The sequence below is a fragment of the Anas platyrhynchos genome, chromosome 7, assembly GCF_047663525.1.
Source record: "Anas platyrhynchos isolate ZD024472 breed Pekin duck chromosome 7, IASCAAS_PekinDuck_T2T, whole genome shotgun sequence".
In the NCBI taxonomy this organism is placed as follows: domain Eukaryota; kingdom Metazoa; phylum Chordata; class Aves; order Anseriformes; family Anatidae; genus Anas; species Anas platyrhynchos.
This window is the reverse complement of record NC_092593.1, coordinates 24669441-24689369: the sequence shown is the minus strand read 5'-3', so window position 1 is coordinate 24689369 and position 19929 is coordinate 24669441. Positions and strand designations below refer to the sequence as shown.

At 37.1% G+C, this 19929-nt stretch overlaps 1 protein-coding gene across 15 annotated transcripts in view; it reads left to right on the top strand.

Moving 5' to 3' along the window:
• The window catches only part of ZNF385B (zinc finger protein 385B), a 169584-nt gene that overhangs the window by 73556 nt on the left and 76099 nt on the right, over positions 1–19929 (top strand). For 4 of the 15 annotated variants that reach the window (XM_038182146.2, XM_027461309.3, XM_027461306.3 and 1 more), the window contains exon 1: positions 16342–16763. The exons of 9 other annotated variants lie outside the window; for them this stretch is intronic. The gene's annotated coding sequence lies outside the window, so the exon portion shown is untranslated. Of the gene's footprint in view, positions 1–10125; positions 10175–16341; positions 16764–19929 lie in introns of those variants that run through there. 2 more of the 15 variants (XM_027461315.3, XM_072041033.1) reach the window with 2 other exon arrangements.

Sequence of the window (19929 nt, the reverse complement as noted above, 5' to 3'; positions counted from 1 at the left end):
CACCTGATAGCTAGCTGGGAAAAAATGCATTCATTTTTGTCATATTTCATTTACTGTTGTTCTTTGCCTTTTTTATTTTGATTTCTCCCTAATGTTTTTAGTTTCTTTTCAGTTCTCCCTATCTGCCTTTCGATATCTTAAAACAGCATTTTGCCTTGCCTTTTATTCCATTCTTCTCTCACATACTATGCTGTGCGTTTTTTTTTTGTAAGCCCTTTTCCCCTCATCTTTATCCTCTGTATTCCACTGTTTCTCTCTCTAGTTTCTTTTCCAGCACCTTCCCTAACCTTTATTCCTTCTTTAGCTCTTTAGCACCATCTATAATGCAGTAGCTGCATGACAACTTCAGTCTGGTGCTTGAATGGAGTGTTGTCCTCTGGCTTCCCTCCTCACCCCCGTCCTCTCAGTTGGGCCTGCACATGCATTTGGTGAGCCCTCGTGGCCCAGCAGGCCAACGCGCTCACAGGGTGGAGGAGCCATGGCAGTACTGGCACTGTCTGGGTATCTCCAAAGGGGCCTCATCAGGCCCAAAAATAATCAAGGGACCTCCACAATCGTGGGACAGTGGGCCCTGGTAGAAGTAGATGGGAGTTAATGTGTTTTAAATGGGAGGGAAGGGAGATTTGGAGTTAAAACTTGGACTGTCTAGTCCCAGAAATCACATTTTTAATGTGAGCCAAAACCCTGAAACTGTGTTTAGTGAGTCCTGAAAGCATGCCTGCAACTGAAGGCTAGTCTCTGTGAGACCAGCTGCTGTGTGCTGTTGAGGGAAATAGAAGGGAGCTACAGTGCATTGAAGCAGCTACATGGTTGGACCAGAGCATGCCAGTGCATTGTAATGGCTTTAACAAGAAGCTATCAAGCATTGCCAAAAAGGAGATGTTACAGATATTGAACAAATGGAGGGAGTCAGGGAAGCATGCCTGCTGGTTCAGGGGCATATAGTCCTTGCCATTTCATCGTCTTATAATGCACAAATATACAACATGCTTATGGAACGTATGAAACACTTTTGCAGTTTACAGTGTACTTAAAAAAAAAAACAACTTTCAGACTTCACAGAAAATACAAGTAGTAGTATAATTGTCAGCATGAGAGAATGTAGTTTTTACTTGGGAATACTGGTCATCTTGCTAAGTCATCTGAGTCTATATAAAACCCACATAAAGTTTCATAGTGTTTTGGTGCTGCCAATACCAAGTGCGCAATAAGAATGAGTCACATCTTCCAAGATCACAAGATTTACTTAGAATCAGAGGGGTTTATTTTTAATTGGGTTTCATTTTTATTTGCCTTTTTATGTCAGAACTGATTCATTTTTTCCACTTTTTTTTTTTTTTTTCTTCTGAGATTGTTACTACTAGCAATGTCCCTCCTTTTAAATAAAAATAAAAATAAAAATTGAGGGGACTCTTAAGAGTACCGAATAGTTCAGGACATGTAACAAAATCAAGTAATTGCTGCCAATTCATATTGGCAGGTAATTATTGAAGTAAACTGCTTTTTAGTAGAGAGGATGAGGAGTGGTAGGCTCTAGAATACAATAAGAAGATTAGGCTGAAGTTTCATGTGTGCTGCTTTGAGTAACCAATAGTCACACCCTAAAGAAGGGTGTTGTCACTGGAACAATGTTTTATGAAGGACTGAATACAAAATTAATCTGTTCAGAAACATTTTGTCTATTATTTCTAGGTTTGAGGAAATTTGTTTCAAGTAGTTTGCTTTTAAAAATACTATTCTCCCCCTCCTCCCATCCTCTTATTTTTATAAAAGCAAACAGGGAAATTAAGTAGTTCTTATCTCTGTACATCTAAGGCAAAGCACTGAAGTTGGAGGGTTCTACACAAAGTTTGTTTCATAATCCTCAGTTTGACTATGAGGGATTGTCTGACTTTACTACAACTGCACAAATTTGCATCAGATAAAGAACTGTCCCTAATGCTCTTGGACTTCCTGGTGATGCATGAGTGTGTATGTTTGTTTTGATAAACTTTTTTTTTTTCAAGCATCCTGATTTAGTTGTTCTTGGAAGCATTCTTCTGAGGCGTCAGAAGTTCTGTACAGACTGTATGTGCTGCAACAGCACATCCCAAAGCAAGGTGATCCAGGGCATGGACACCTCTTTCCTTTAGCAATTTATTGTTCCAGTCCCAGCTTTCATGTGTCTTGTCTTTTGCTTTTGCAATAAGGGGTTAACTGTGATTGCACAGAACCAGTCTGACATGGGGTTTAATGGACTTGCGGTACTTACCATGTAGCATTCTAAACATTTCTATTCCATGTTCAGATTAGGGTTGGAGGTGATTTTTGAGCCATGCTATTCCAGGTTTAAAAAATCTCAAACCAGCTCACTGCTGATATTTCTTTAAAAGAAGTATCTTGTATCTAATGAGACAAATTCAGCTGTGAGGTAATCAAGCACTGTGGTAACATCAGACATTCTCTTTTACAGAACCTGAATTTAGCCTACTGTTGAGACACTTAGTTTTGTGTAAATAAACACCCTGTGTAACACAGGAGTTCTGCAAGGAGTCTTTGCCTTGCTCAAAGATTAGGCAACTAAAAGCAGTTTCAGGGCAGCTTTATTAAAATATACCACTTTAAAACTTTAGAGTAGTGTCTACTTGCTTTTTTCTTTCTCTTGTGGTTTTGTTTCCTCAAATTAAAGTGGCACCAGCTACTGACTGTCTGCATCACTTCGGTGTAGTCTGAAGAGGTGTCATTCACCAATGAGAGTGAAGTAAAGTATCCCTGTGGCTTTATGGGGCAAGGCATATTTCTCAGCAGCTCGAGTTCAAACCCTGCTCAAAACTCAACCCGAGTCAAAAAAGGAGTTTGTGGGAACATTCCCTTTGCTAGATCTATTGTGCAGAGCTTCATATTCTGCTGAACTAACTGTAGATGAGAAACATGCTTCTGGGTAAGTAATACCATGTGGAGGTTGAAAGCTGTCTCACCTAGCTGCATAATACAACACTGTATGCTTGCTCCGGTTGAACGGAAGCAAAAACGCACGCAGTGTTTCTGCTGATTTATTTTTTAATAGCAACCCATTAGTGAAAGCTGTAATTGTGTGCTATAGTTTAGGAGCTGAGTAGTTGAATTAGGAAATATTAACTTTGTGAGTGTCTATGATCTATTTTTCTAGATACTTTTTCATCTTTAGGTAAACTACATCAGAGAAATACAAATGCCAAAATCAGCATTTGAACTTTCTTTCTCTTTTTTTCCCTTGTTAAGATGGTAATCATGACATTTTCTGAAGGAAAGATATAAATGAAAATTCTTGTTAGTAAGCCCATTGGAAGAATATATTAAATATTAAAATAAATTTGTTTCTTACTTGTGAACATGCTGATAGTTGAGCGTAAAAATTTAATGCCTGATTATTGAATGTATTTAATTTCCTTTTAGTATTATGCTGCTAAATCCTGTTGACTGATACAGTGTTATATGAGAGTTCCAACAACCATAAATAGTAATAACATTTGAAATAGGGAATGCCTTCTTTTAAAGAACAACTTCAAATTATTGAGCTTATGAAATGTTAATATGTTGCAGATTTCATAGTACTGCTTAACACCAATGTTAAATATCTGCATGATGCTTTCAGAAAGTTCCTCTTAGGATGTCTTGTTAGGTTGAAAACAGATAAATTCTCTCCTTCTATCCTCAAAGTCCTGCTTGTAGTTAAAAGATTACCTTGTAGAAAACATTTTTATGTCATACAAGGCAACCTTATTGGGAGGAATGCAGTTGGAATTTTTTTCTGATATCAAAATAAATACTGATGAAATGCTCATTTGCAGTGAATTGAACATTATAAAACTCTCTCTGCTCTGTGTATCATCATCTCTGGGCTGTGGAAAATTTAGCTTCATAGGCTTTCATTGTTTTTAAAACATTTTTTTTTCTTTTAGTTTACCGAGAAAGACATGTATCCATTGACCATCATTTTTGGTTACCATCTCCTTGTTTTAATATTCTAAAGGCAAGAAAATGCCCTAGGGAGATGATTTTGTTGAGAGTTTAGGATTCGTGTAGTTTTTAGATTGGTCAGATTTAAGCAAAGTAAGTTGCATATTTGTAGGTGCTTCAGGATTGCAAGTACAGCTATTTTGTAAGCCTTGCCCGGTCTCTCTCCGTATGTGCCCGAGACATTGTGCTCGTGTTTCATTTGATGACCACAGTATTGCAGGTTGGGTGCTGAAGTGTTTGTGGTAGGTAAATGCCCTCTGATTTTTCTAGACCTTTGCTTCCCTGTCTCATGTTTTGTATTCAGTCACAGTCATGATGATAATTTGCTGTGTTGTGAAGAAATGTGTGCTATGGAAGGTTTTAACAGCAAAGTCTGAGAGAAATCTGCCTCTTTGGTTGTTCTTACTGCTTGCTCAGTGATTTCAGCATTCTGTATTAGAAATGTATTTGTTCTCTCTGAACTTGGAGCCTCCCATGCCTTCTTCAGGATGCTTATCTAAGATCACTGGTCAGAACTTCCCTGCTTACTACCAGACAGCAAGGTAACAGCAAGATTCATGTTTACCTGCAGTTTCTCACTGGCTCAAGTGACGAGCAAGACGAGCAAGGCTGCTGCGTGTCACTTGCAGCAAAGGGCTGCTGGGCAGTGTAGACAGCCCCAAATCTCAGTTCTGCCTGCTCCCAGGAGATAAGGTCTAGGTGCTGGGTGGTCTGTGTTTCGGCCAGGCAGTGGCTGTCTGTTGCTCTTGGCCGAGAGCTGGTGAGCCCAAGGTGACACTGTCCTGGCAACGTGGCTTGCAAGCAGAGGGAGAGAAGTGAGAGTCCCAGAGTTGGTATCAAGCCTTAGGGGACAGTTACAATGTAATGAAAACTGCAGAGAAAATTCTGTCTGTGCAGAAAGTTTAAAGAACAAACAAACAAACAGAGCAAAAGGGTTGTTTTAACTTATCAAAACTGCTTTATACAGAACATACAGCTCTATTAAACTGAGACCCAAATGAAAGAGGAAACCCAATAGAATGTGGAAACTTGTGAATGGAAGATAATGTGAGTTTTAGCAAGGGTAGGAGCACGAAGCAGCAGTGAGAGCAGAAAAGGGTGTGTTTGAACAGGACCCTGGGCTTATGGTGGGTGTCTGGATAGCAAGAGCAATCCAGAAGTACAGAAGTACTCCACTGTCACTTTGCCAATGATATTTCTTAATAACAATAACTTTAAAAAGCTCTCTCTATAGGAAAGATGAAGCCAGCTTTACTGTTAAGCAGGATGTTCAGTGATGGGAAGTGAAGGACAGCGTGCATATAAAATTTGTGTCATATGTTTGTGTTTAGATAGGTGAATATTCCAGGTGCACCTACAGATTTCTTGTTTTCTGCAAGTAGATAGTTGGCTTTGTTTAATACTTGAGAATTTGGCCTTTGGGGAAAAGATGATTTTGTATGCTCTACTACTAAAGTGCTTCCAGCAAACTTTAAAATCATCATGTTCTGGAGTTGCAGAGAACATTGAGATCTTTTGGATTGACTTATTCAAATATCCTTATAGCTGATGGTGTGCTCTCTTTTGAATAAATTCAGGAGATTCATCCTAAGCTGTTTCTATCCAGTACTGCTTTAAAGAAACAGGAAAATATAATCATTTCGTCACTTAAAGCAGCTTAAACCTTCAGGGGAAATAGGGTTACTACTTAAATTTCAGATGAAAGGAGCGTTTTGTGAATTCATCTGTGTCATGTATTCATACCTGAATTAAAATGAGCCGTGATGTACTGCTGTTTCTCTGGAACATTACATAAACTTCCCTGTTCTGAACCACGCACACGTTTGAAATGTGCAAACAGAACTGAAAGAAACTTTGCAGTAGTTTCTCCACAAGCAGGAAGCCTAATATTTACACTACAATCAATAGGGTAGTAGACACAAAGACAAGCAGTACTCTCTCCTACAAAACTTGGTTTAGCTGGTAAAAGAAGGTAGGATCCCTGTGAACAACAACTTTCTTTATAGTTCAAGATGGGTACGGTTGCGGATGGGTTTGGCTTGAATTCTGTAGAACCTTTTGGCTGAGATTTGGAGTTGTGCAATTAAAGCAAGGGATTGTTTAAAAATGTATTTGAAACAGATTTCTCCTGGCTTAATTCCTGGGATTTTGATCAGGTCTTTCACTTGCATTTTTGTGAGACTCCATATATTAGTTATGGAACAATCTGGTTCTGATATGGCTTAGCATAATTTCTTTCTGTATGATATACAGAATATAAATCTTCCTGCAATCTTTGTTGTGATATTTATTTCTGTTTGTGCTGGGTGCCTTCAGGGGCATGTTCTCAGGCTTGTAGGCAAGGGAAGCAAGAACACAGCCTACCTCAGTGCAACCAGAAAGGGGCAAGAGGGGACAGCATACTTAATACTTGTAATTGTCTCAACTGTAGGGCTGATTATATTAACTGACAATTAAGATGAAATTTTTCAATTCTAGAGGAAGGTTGCTGCATCCAGGAACTTTTCTGAAGTCAAACCTGTCTTGGTTCCTTTTCTTTCCAATATACTTATTGTGAGGACTCTGAAAAATTTTGTTCCCTAAATTCTGTGGCTAAGAATGATTGTGAACGGCATGTGCTATGTGCAAAGAATTATTGAGAGAAAGACCTGCCTGCCCCCTTACTCCTTGTGGAGAACTGCTTATTGGAGGGAGGGCAGGTAGCTGAAGTATTGAGACACTTTGCTAAATTTCAGTTTTGAGAGTGGATATTTTGTTCACTACCCTGGTGTTCTTTTTTACTGCTCCAACTGTTGTAGGGGAACAAGTGTGTGGAGGTTGAAGGTATGACACGAGCTTTTATATAACAGGATTGTTTCTGAGATTAGTTGGAGTTCTTGGAAAGTCGTTGAAGTCTCTGTGGGATAATGGTGAGGGTAAGAACTGATGATTTTTAACTCTTCAGAAGTTTTGTCAATAGATAAAAGATCAGGCGGACAGACACAAGAGATTCTTCAAATATCTGTAGTCAATAGAAGTGTGAGTAGTCCTCCGCAAAAGGTTTAAGAATTCTAAACAATGGAGATTATCAGGTAATCATAACTGGATGATATCTATCATTTTTTCTCTCTCTCTCTTTTTTTTTTTTTTTTTTTTAAGCATATATGCCCTCTAGTTTATTTTTATTGTGTTCTCAGAAGAGAGTTAAAATTTAAAATGATAACAGAAATTTAAACTAGACAAGGAAAATTTCAGCTGTCAGACTGACAGATTATAGGCTACTGAAAAAACATGGTCTTAATAATAAAAAGTATCCTGCAACCCCCCTAGTTATTCTAAGTGTGTTACCTATTGTAATAATACAAGCCAGTAAGTGAAGTTCAGCTCACATTACGAAACCCAATTTAATTGTCTAGTCTTTGCGATTGAAGTTTTTGTTTGGTGATTTCATTAAACATTGTTACCAATGAGAAATGAAGCTCAGATATATATTTCAAAGGGCAATGTTACCCAGAGAACTGTTATATATGTTCTTTGGGCACAGATCCAAATTGGTGTCCAGGGTTACCTGATAAAGCAAGTTCCTTCACTTAAAGAGATAATAATTGTTATAACATTGATAAATGCAATTATCCACAAGAGATGAAGCATCTCAGCAGCATTTACAAGGTACTTGTTAATGTTATTTTCAAAAAAAAACCACAACAACAGTGTTTGGCCAACTCAGATCTTCATGTCTCTATCTGGTATTGCTTTCTTGCTTAGCATACTGCTTATATGGTTGTGCTTGTGTGGTACTAGGAAAAAAAGGAAAAAAGGAAAAACTAGGAAGGAAAAAGGAAAACTAGGAAAAAAGAGAGAGAGAATGTACATTGAGGTTTTCATGTTTAGCTAAATTAGATTCTAAGCATTTTTTCCCTCTACTTTTACAAGTATTTAGACTAAAATACATGTCCTCAGAGAAGCTGTGCTTTGTACTAAACTGAAGGTTATGGCTAAAGAATTAGATGGTTCCTTCCAAATTTTATTGGGAACCTGAAGAAAGAGAGTTCTCATAATGGAGTAAAGAAAATTTCTTTTTGAACTCTTACTCTTCGTAATTCTTCAACAATACATGTATTGTTAAACGTCAAGGCATTTGCTCAACACAAACGAATGCTCAAGTTCATCCTACTATATTTTGCTCCTTCTTACCAGCATTTCTTGTTCTTGCTCATGAAAGCATTCAGTCATACACTTTACGATATTACACTAAAACACCATATTGCTTAATAACTTGGATGGTGTCTGTTTTAATCTTATAGAATAAAATATTGAATAATCTGTTTTAATCTTATACAATAACCTATCCTGATTGAGAAAAGCCTAAGCAAAACCACTTTTCTTACTGCTCAAATTTCAATTTATACTTGTCATAATAATCAGATTGGCTTCTTATGTGAGATTTCATAGTAATATTAAACAGGTATTAGAAGTTGTTTTAAACCATACCTTAGTAAGGGTGTGGTCATTTCCAAACATTTCACGAATATTATCATAGAAGGCTGGAGGTTCTGGAGTGGTCAGCATCATTTTCATCTATCTCTGTCATCTGCATTTAGGAAGTATCATGGTAATTTGGTAAATGAAAAGATGGCTTCATATATAGACTACCTGAAGCTTTAGTAATACAAGTTTTGTCAGTGTCTGACATGGTGAGACACCATGCTAGATGAAAAGGAATACTCTCATGTTACCTCTGTCTCTCTGTTGTGGTAATAGCACAACATAACATTGTGGCTGCCCGTGTGTTTGTGAAATGCCTTTGCATTAGCAGCTGACTTCAGGAGAAAAAAAAAAAAAAAGAGGTGGTGAAATTGGCTGCTTAGTGTTGTTTTAGAGAGTGGACCGAAAGTAAAGACCGGCATATGCAAGGAGGTGTGAAAGGCTTAGGCATTTAATTGGCACAAATCAGCCAATAGGTTTCTTGCACTTTTTTTCCTCAGACTTAATTAAATTCTAAATGGAAGATTAAACCACAGTGGGGATCATTAATAATTTAGCTGCTATACTTGTTATATACAGTCTTGAAGGAAAAATATCTTGCAACTTTCATAAGGACACTAAATACCAGTCAACTCTGGTGATTGTATTTCTGAAAACAAAAAATTTTATCAAAGACTAAACAGTAAGAAGTATTTGACCAAGCTGCTGGATATAACAAACACTTTCAAATTTCTCTTCTGGAATTTAATAGTAAACATTCAATTTCATAACTTGCATTTGGATACAGGCTGATAATGATTTCTGTGGAAAAAGTAGTTCCCTGATACAAAGTTGTACTGCTGAAGATGAAATATTAGCTGTAGTTCAAAGATTAAGAATATATTTTCAGAATCAATTATCAAACATACTTGTAATGATAGACCAGGACCCTCATTTTTGCTTGTTGTACTTGAATTGAAAGGCTCTTTCTTTTCACCACCACTGGGGATGCACAAGGGCTGACCTTTCAATCTTATGTGGTTCAGGTTTCTTGTTTAGCAGTCTGTTTGGTGGGTCTTTCCAAAATGAGGTGCTTCATGAAACCAGACTTAGACTAAATGATATAATTATGTCAAGAGGCTAATGAGTTAGCCCTGGAAAATGTGATATAAAATACAACATCCAAAGTTACCTTAAAAGAAAGATAGGAAAACATATGCAGTTCTATGTTTCTTGATTTTTTGTAGCATAAATCTTAGATGCTTAATCCAATATTAGAATTATGAATAGACATCTAATTCTTAATCCCAGAAAAATAGCTAAAATATCAAAAGAATTATGCTTTTCCCAGAAATCTTAAAGCATTTTTTCCCATCTATTTTGGAAGTTCTGTGCTATTTAAGAATAAATATTAAATCTTTTTATTTCTGTTTTACTTGAATTTAGGAGAATTATATAGATTATAGAGGTTGTTTGATGATAACTTCCAGGCCTTTTCTTTGGTTGATTCACGTGCTTTGTCCTGTGATTAAAAATTAATCAGTTTGTTGACATCAACAGCTGCTCTTTAGTGACTTGAGTTACAGTATATTAATGACTGTCAGCATGTCATGGTGGCACAGCTGAAACTTAGGTAGAGATGTCAGTAATAGATCTAAAAATAGTTCTGAAAAGTTCTTTGAAAAGTTACTGTCAGCTTTCTTGCATGACAGATAGTAGCACAATAGGACAAGAAAGCAGCCCTGTGATATTGGTGAGTTTATCTCCTGACAGAGAGCCAAAGAACTGTGTGTATGAGTAAATCATAGAAAAATTGGCCCTGACTAGAAATCAGGTTTTGTCTGCTTTGATGTATGAATATTAATTTAACTATAAGACATTAATTTAGGAACTTAGATTTATTCACTTATTAAAAAAGAAAAAAAGCTGTAAGTCCTAAAGAAATAATAATAATAATAATAATAATTAAAAACTCATAGGAATTCATTAATTTGTCCTGAAAGAAAACATCCAGAGCTAAAGCTCTCCATAAATCCCTGTTGTCTCCCATCCCATGTTCTGGCAAAGCAAAGAAACTTCATTTAGTTTAATACAAATGCCAGACTATTTTCTTTCAGGTAGCCCAAAGTTCTAGAATTAAGGGAAACTTAGTAAAATGCTGCTTTATAAATAGGGGATTTGTTAGTTACAGTGTTTGGAATATGCCTTTTAAAACTTAGCTTTCAAGATGCCGATGAGAGTGAATCAATGGCTGGGGCTGATAAGAAACTCTGTATGGGTGAAGTGTGTGTTTTGTAAGAATCATCCCTTTGCAACTCCTGTTTTTTATTTATTTATTTGTTCACTTTTGTTGGTTTTGCTTTTTAACTGTGCTGTCAAAAACTGAAGAACAGAAGAGACATCAGAACAAGTATCAACAGTATTATGGTAGAGAGAATTACAGAAGCAGTGAGGCTGCTGAACTGAAAACAAAATACAGTCAAGAGCAGAGTAAGGATATCACTGAAGGTGGGAAGTGAGATTTGACTCCAGGTGTGTTTAGAGCTATAGGAAACTAAGGGCACTATAGACATAAAAGGAGACTAATTCAAATTGTTTAAAGGTTTTGAAAAGATTGAGGAATAAGGATAGAGATTCAATCTTATAGTTTTACTGAAAAAGTAATTTCTGTGCCTGTGGGATTTTGATGGCACTGACAGGGTAGCTGTTCAAACAATAAAAGATACAGGGAATATTTGGAGACAGAGTGAAGTGGTGAAGTGTCCCTTTTTACCAGTGTCCTTATAATTTGTGCTGTGACAGGCTATGAAGTAGAAGCACTGTGTATTCTATTTTCCTGTAAATGTTATTCCTAAGCATTGAATTGTTAGCTTCTAATTATGGTTTTGCTGGCATTTTTGCCACTTATTACAGTGGAATGAGGAGTTGGTTCCTGAAATTATGTATTGCAGCTCTGATGTGCTGATTAGCATGTCCGTGGGGTATCAGGTGCCTTATGTAGTGCAGATCAGTGTGGTGTGGGACACAGACTTCACTTGAAACTGTCTTCTGACTGGCTTGTTCTGTCTCTTTCTCTCGTGTATTTTTTTGTTTTATTTTGCTTTATTTTGTTTTGTTTTAATTAATTAGTTTTTTTTTTTTTTTTTTTATTGTTGGGCATCCTGTGAGGTTAATGAAATTAATCTCATTGATGTGAGCATATGTGAGAACAGAAATAGGCTCAGAAATCTTTAAGATCTGGTATTTATCTGATTTAAATGAGAGAGAAGTAAAATCTTAGAAGGGAGGTCATTTTCCATTTGGTTCCGCATCTTGAGTGCAGTCATCCACCAGGAGTGATGTGTAGTTTCTGATGAAGTTCAACTCCAGCTGTAGAACAAAATCAATCAGCTTTTCACTGAATGCACTCAATAGTGAAATATATACTTCAAAATCAGCAATTTTAGAGACTACAAGATTACTCCATGGCTCTGTGCTCTTAAAATTTTAAAATTACAGTAATTATCACATTGAAAACTCATCTGATAGTTGAATACTAAAAATAAAATTGGAACATTAGTGAAATTGATATTAAAATATCTGAAAATCGGCTACACTCACCATCTTCATTATTTTCTGAGCTTCTTGCAGAGGTACTATGCCATTTGGCTTTCCCACCTTTCTCATGGGATGCTCTCCTTTTGCTTTATTGGTCAAGTTGCCCTGCTGGTTTTCCCAGTATTCATCCTTAGGAATACCATTCATTTCCTTCTTCAATCTTATCACTCATGGTTATGTCCCAGTGCATCAAGTTAAGGAATATTCTTTGCTTACAATATTTACTCCTCAAACATTTGTGCTACAGTGAGGAATACATATACTATTTCCTTCTAAACTAATCATAGTAGCAGCATTAGAAATGGTGTTCTCTGCTTGTGTTTAAGGATCTCACATCATTAAAATATTTTATTTCAAAATTGTCTTTATTTAGAGAACTTGTAAATACTTTTTGAATATCACTTTCCCTGTGATCATGTTAGTCTGTGGTTCCTATCCTGGGTGCCGGGTTCATAAAGGTGATGTTTGGTGTTCTGTCACTTGATTATTGATGTTTCTTTTGTATGCAGTAATCTTGCAGTTACTTTTAGTGGCATACTCTGTATATATGGTGTTTGAAATATTTTTTTAGATCACATAGAAGTTCTTTAAGCCAAATACTTACTTCCAACAGCTGTAAATGGTGTCAACTTACTTTTTTTAGCTGTCTGCTGTTGGGATATTTATAACAGTATCATTTTACTTTTTGAGTCCCTGTTCAAGTTTGGCCATTGAGAAATGGTATGAGATAATGAAAGGGATGGAATTCTATTAAGACTTAATAATAGTGAAAGAAACAAGCAAACAAAAAAAAAATTCATCTGGATTCCTGGATAGGAATAAGAAGATTTAAATAAAAGTAAAAGCTGTTACTAGCTTCCCCAGTATCACTACAGTATAGTAATAGTCTTTATTTCAAAGATAGGTTACAAGATCTGAATAGATCTTAGAGTTTAAAAGAATTAGCAGCATTTGTGGAAGAAGAGAGTGGGCTGTTTACAGGAAAACTAACCACAGAACAAAAAAAAAAAAAAAAAAACAAAACAAAACAAAAAAAAAACTTTCTAATTCTTGGTCTACATAGAAAACGTTCATCCATATACATTTAACATGCTGAGTCTATAAAGCACAGGGATTTATTTTGCTCTTAGAGGACTAGCTGTAAGATTTGGGAAATCCTTCTGTTACAGATATTTGAGAAGTGCTTTGAGAGGTAGTTATGCAAGTTTAACAAAAATGAGGATTTCAGCACTGTCTTTGCTTTTTAAAATTAAACAAAGGAAAGACTTCTACATGAAAGAGAGGAATTATTAGTTGTAAATCCAAACATCAGGGATTGAAATCTTAGACCCTTAGAGCAAGGAAAGTGTAAGAAATATTAAGAAGCATAACAAAGTTGCTATAAAGTCAGTGTTTCATATCCAATTCTGAGTCATTCTGTACTTAAAAATTATATAATACTGCCAATTATGAATACAATTCCAGGTGGAATTTTAAAACCTTTCATAAGAATTTTGAAAATCCTCTTGATGCTGTCATACCCTAAGGAACCAGAAACATAAATAACCCAGTACCTGATGCTGACCTCTGAAGAAATATGCAAACTCCCATTAAACTGCATCTGGAATGATTGCACCATGAGAAACAAAGGTGGACTTACTGGAAAGGCAGCAGTTTCTTAACGTGAGGTGCTACAAGGTCATTGCATGGATGTTCTAATCACCTTACCAGCTTCTTCCCAGAGCCCCTTGCTGTGAGTAGCAGTGTGGCTCCTCTCTGCCAAACCTCTAGACAGAAAGGCTTCCCAGGTCTATACCTGAACACCAAGGAGTCACTCATTTCATTGACTAAGGCCTAGATAGAAAGTACTAAACTAATATGGCAAGAAAACTGTTAATTCCTTTTTGTCTTTATTGCTAGAAGTTTCCCAATGATCTTTGTTAGTTTGCCAATTTCTTCACTGTTCTTCATTCTCATAATTTGATTGGATCCTTTCTAATACTATATGCATTTGCCCTCCACTTGTTTTGTTTTAAACATTTTTCTTCCTCTGCACTTGAGTAGTCTGAGTACCCTTCTCCCACACCCCTAGCTAGCCCAGTCATTGTCCTTCTTTAAGATATTTAAAATACAAATATAGGAGCTGAAATCTTAGGCAAACCTTTACCACTACAAGGTAACTGTCTATAATTTATCTCAGGGCACTGATTTTATTTTTTCATACATAGTTGTCATGCCTGAGGTGAAAGAACACCTCTCACTTTGAGTAAGTTATGTCCCCCCCATGTCCCCAGTTTCCTTAAACAAAGTGAATTAAGCTAGACTTCACATAGATGCTACACCAGCATGTCTCACAAATTATGTGAATAGCTATTATACTTTAAATGCTCATTCTCTCATATTCCTCATAATTTCTGAATATATGTCAGTCCTCAAATAAAGTGTAACCCTAAAGTTATCAGTTTCCTCTTTTATTTCTTTTTGAATTCCATATGGATTTTTTTCACAGAACAAACTTTTCTGAAAGTCTTCCTCATATAGCATGGTCTTTCCATATAACCTTTTAAATTGAAGCCCTTCTATTTTGTGCACTGTCACACATTTCTTTAAATTGTGTTTCAGAGAATATCTTCTTCCAAGATGGGAACAATTCCAAATATTTTTGATAAAAATGCTAATAGGATTAAGCTGACGCTGCCAGTCTTTCCTCTTCTCTTTGAATTTTACCTTGTTTCATGGTGAGTGAACTTCCTTCCCTTCCATCAGATCAGAAACCACATTATTTTGTTAGCAGATTTATTTTCTGCCTCCATCTCTGAGAGGTGTGGGATTGGTCCTGTCAGACGTGATGTGCTGGGCTCTATTTTTCTGCCTGGAGCCCAAGACCAGTGGGATCGCTCAGGCCCCTTGGGAATCAGCAGCTGCTGCAGTGTTGGTGGGGTGATTGATGCCCAGGTCCTGCTCCCCTGGGAGCTCTCCCAGAGTGGATCTGCACTCTGTCCTTGGGCTGTTGATGCCTATGAACTGCTTGTTGTAAGAACAGAGTTCCTTTCTCACTGGATGTCTGTAAATATGTACTGTGTAGGCTGTGTTTAGAACAAGGATCTGCTTAAGAAAAACTGAGGCTGGAATAATGAAACTCTGAGGAGTGGGCCAGGAGTGTATGTGAAGTGTGGTTTCGCTCTCTTTTTGATGAAGTTGCTCTTAATGTTTTCATTCCTCTTTGTTGTTTTGATCATTTGCATCATGTCCCTTAGGTCTTAGCATTACAGGCAAGTGTCTGAGATGTTAAACAACTGTGAGAATTTATTTCCTCATTGTCTCCCCTCTTCCCTCTAAAGTAATAAAAAAGTATTGGCTCAAAAGAACTAAACAAGTGCTACTTCAGAATTTTATTTCCACTTTAAACACCTTTGCTATGGATCACAGAATTTGTAAAACCAGAATCAACCTGTGTTTAATTCAGTTTATCAATAGAAGGTTCTCACTCAGCTGGAAATTCCCAAGCTAGAGAAACAACCCCCTGCTCTCAGAGCCTGCATGTTCTTTCATGTATTAACATTTAATGCTTTTGCTTCCCTGAGCTCCAGAGTCAATTCAAGGCTTCTTAGCTAAAGCAGTTTTTGTCCAACCCAAGTAAAAGATCATAATCCTCGGTGTGAAGAGATCTTCCAGATGTCAGCAGAATGCATCTTGACATAGAGATGGCATTGTTGAAAGCTGTGGGTTTTTACAGGAAGGTTTCTGTAAAAGCTAGAGGAGCAACAAGTGTGGAGTCAGGGCTGTGGGCAGCAAAGGCAGAGATGATTCAGTGACTGGGAAAGGGAGTGCAGCCATCTTTCTGCCGGGATGTCTGGTGAAGAAAGATAAACATTTTTCATCTCAGTCTTCCTCATCGTCTCCTCTAGCACTTGCTCCCCTGCTAGAATATTTCTTCCTGACTATTATCCTGTACATCATGGGAAAGGGAAAGTCAGTCCTCAGTCTTCACGGGGCCAAAGCTTGAGGAGCCAAAGCTGCTTCTGCTACTGGGAGAGGATCACCCTGCAGTCCCTGGGGGCAGGGTTTGCATTCTTGTTGCCATTGAGGTCTTGGGAGAGGGGCAGCAGTGCCAAGTGCTAGCTGTCAGCAGGGTGAGGGGAAAGCTCTTGTGTAGGAAAATATTCATTCAGCTGTCTCTGACAGCTGCACGTTGCCTACTGGTTGGCTTTGCAGAGCAAGACTCTGCTGTATTGCATGTTGTCTCTGTACCAAACCAGTCATATTCTGCTGCTTATAATCACCTCTAGAAATTCTCTGACTGATTAACAACAGGATTTAAGGTAGAAGAGGCTTCAGGTGATACTCATGTTGATCCCTTATGTTCTGTCTGCTCAGCAGCTGTGGGGAGATGAGAGGAATTGGGCGTCTAGGACAGGAATCTGAAATGTGCCAAGTATCCATGGGCTGAGTGCGCTCAGTTCCCATCAGTGGCAAGTTGTACAGTTATGTGAGTTCGTGGATTATGGGCAGATAGCAGCAGGACTCAGCTGTTAGTCTGAGCTTCCTACTCTGTGTAGGAAGGATTGCGCTAGAGAAAGAAGAGAACTGTGTGGCTAAGAGAATTAATTCAAGGAGACGATCCTTGATATTTTCATAGCTTGTGTTGTGTTTCTGTGGATGTAGCAGCAATTTACCTGAGTTGGTGAGGAAGATGAAATACGGAATTTTCTTATTCTTTTCCATTTTGAGATTACTTGCAACATAGAGACACTTGGAGAGAAAAGGTAAGCACTGTTTCTCTGTGCAGCAACTGTTGTCTACTTCAGAATACGGGGCAGGACTCTCCTGTGTTGATGCATTGTGTCACAGCAGGGAGATCTCTGCATCAGTTCATTATTAGTAGAACTAAGGCGGGTAGGAAGAAACACAAGTCTCTTTTTTTGGCTTTTGCCTTTTTTTTTTTTTTTTTGAGTAAGGCTTTGATTCAAAAGTTACTATTTATAATAGCTTCCATTAAACCCTGAGAGTCCATACTGGCAAGTAGCATCCTATTACTAAAGAATAAGCATTTCTCAAGCATTAAAATTGCTATTCAACTGTTCTTTTGTTTCCATGGCAACTTAAAGAGTAACAACAAAGAAGTAGGTGATGTTATCCGCCAAATAAATAAATAAATAAATAAATAAAAATCTGTAATGCTCAAGTGATTGTTGATAACAACAAAATGGATGCCAGTGCAGGGTCACATACAGTCAGTAATAGATATTGCACCTATGACAGAAGTATTGCATGTGACATTTTAAAGCAGAAAGCATATTACAAAGTAAGGTTGATGCAATCAGCAGATTTTATAAATTATGCATGAGGTACTGTTTCAAAATTCAACAGAAAGCTGTGGTTTGCCTTCTGTAATGGCATGAGTTGCATGCTCATTGTATATACATTATATGCCACCTCAAGAGGAGAACTCAAGGTTTCTGCTTGGTTTGTCAATGGAATAGAGAACAAAGCTCCTAAATAGGGTAAAAGTTAAAGGTTAATGTTCTCATCTAGTTTCAGTGTTGATCTGAAAAAGGAAGCATGTAAAAAAAAAGTCAATGCTTTTCTTACAGATAAATAAAAGGGGGCTATTGCCACTTTTGATCTCAATCCCATGGTCCCAGGGGCTTGGATATTTTACTGACATGTAGAATTGAAAATCATTCTTGGAGAAAAAGCCTTGAGTAAATCAGACTGAGACTAGTGCTGGAAACCAGCTGTGAGAGGCGAATGATTTTAAGAAAGATGCTTGGTGTTAGAGCTGGGAGAATTGGAATTAAAGTAGTTTTTATGTAGTTGAGAGGTAATGAATGAGGAAATCTGTTCATAAACAAAAGTAATGATGGATGAGTCAATGAAAATAAAACTGTATTCTTTTAAGTAATTTTTGTCCAATATTTGACAATTCTCTTTAAACTATTGGCAATGAGATGTACTGTGGAAATTCTGCCTCTTAATATATATGTATCCTATCAATACAGCATGTACCAAAATATCTTCTGGAGTATTAAATTAGCTGAATTCAAATGCTACTTTCTCCAATAAATGTGTTGTTAGTGCTCTGTATTTTGTAAAGGTGTCACTTCATTTCTTGAATCCAAGGCTCCTGATTTGAGCTGTCTGTTATCAAAGAAGGCTTTTCTACTCTACAGGAAAGATGGAAGGTGGAGATTGCAACCAGGTGTTTTTCAGACTTGACAGCATCACACAAGCCCTCATTTGACACAGATAAACAGAACAACTTCGTTCAGTAACAAAAGTACAAGACACCATCTGATGTCTGTTCTAGACTTCAGAGAACTGGACAGATATTCATGTGGTCCTTGGTTACTCATGGCTTCAGTTACACCTGTTTCTACCCCTCCTGAATAAAGGCAACAGTGTTTTTTTTTTTTTTTTTTTTAGTTTTCTTTTATTCAGATACTTGTTTGCATTAAGAAATATGTCCAGCTCTCACTGTCTCCTTGCCTTATGCGTAGAAAAAAATATTCTTGCCTTTTGTTTGTTTGTTTTGTTTTTATTTTTTTGGAGGGTGTGGTGGGGGTAATAGAGGGGATATTCATAAAACAAAACTTCAAAGCTTTCAGGGCTGCTAGTGCCTCATCTCCCACTCAAGAAGCTCAGTTTCCTTATTTGTTTTCATTTGTCTCTATTCCAAAAGCTTTCTGAACCGACCTCTGGTTTTCAAGGTCTGTAGATAAACCTGAATCATATATGTAATATGTAAAAGAAGCATATATGTAATATATGCTAATATATGTAATATATAAAAGAAACAAGACAGAATGGAGGGAATCTAAATGAAACTGAAATAAATGTAGGCAAATGTACTCGGGTGTTTTTGATGAGATTAATTGGTATGAGTTGATGGAATTGCAGGACTGTAGTCAATTAGAAAAATTAACTTTATTTTTATGAGAGACAAGAGAGCAGCAACACTTGAGATTGACAGGCTCCATTTGCAATAACTTGAGTAATAGAGGCTTCTTTATACCTGTTTTGTTTCCTGAGAAAGACAACTACATATGTAACAATGCCAAATATGCCTGCATGTCTGTCTTGTGTACACCAGGAGGAACTGAAGGCCACCAGCTGACTCCAGACTGGCCCCAAGCCGAGCAGTGCCTGCTTTAAATCATTATCACTTCAGGCTTAGTTCTGTACCTTGTCTTACGGTGACATTTTTTATCCTGTTGCCATCCTATCCCCTCTTTGAATCTTCCAGGGAGTATTTCCCTTCTGATATGTTCTCTGTTAAATCTAACAACGTTGCTTAACCTATAAAACAAAGTTGCTATTTTTCTAAATCCATCTCTATAAACACTTTTGAAAACTAAAGGTTGCATACAATTTGTTTTTGTGTGATCTATCACCAGTGGAATATTTTTGCAAGTCAAAAATGTATTTATACTTTTGAAACTAACTTTTTCAGTGTGAGAAAAACTTTGAGAAGTGGGATTCCAGAGTCTCAAGGAAAGGTGGACCACATGTCTAAATTGCTTTCACTGGTATTAGAACAGATCTCTCAATATCTAGAATCACAGAAACATTATTAAGTTTGGAAAAGGCCTCCAAGATCATCCGGTCCAACTGTCCCCCAGATGCCAACATTACCCACTAAACCATATCCCCAATCTCAACGTCCAACCTTTCCTTAAACACCACCAGGGACAGTGCCTCCGCCACCTCCCTCAGCAACCTGTTCCAGTGCCTGACTACATTGTTAATCTAGTTGCTATCAAAGGATGAACATTGAAATGCCTAAACAGTTGTTATAACTCCATCAATTAATCTGTATAATTAATAAAAATAATCACTCTGATAATTTTCCTCCAAATTTTCTATCAAGAAATTGAAGTTCCAGTCTTTAAGCAAGATCTTGATGCTTCTCATTATGTAATATATGCAAAG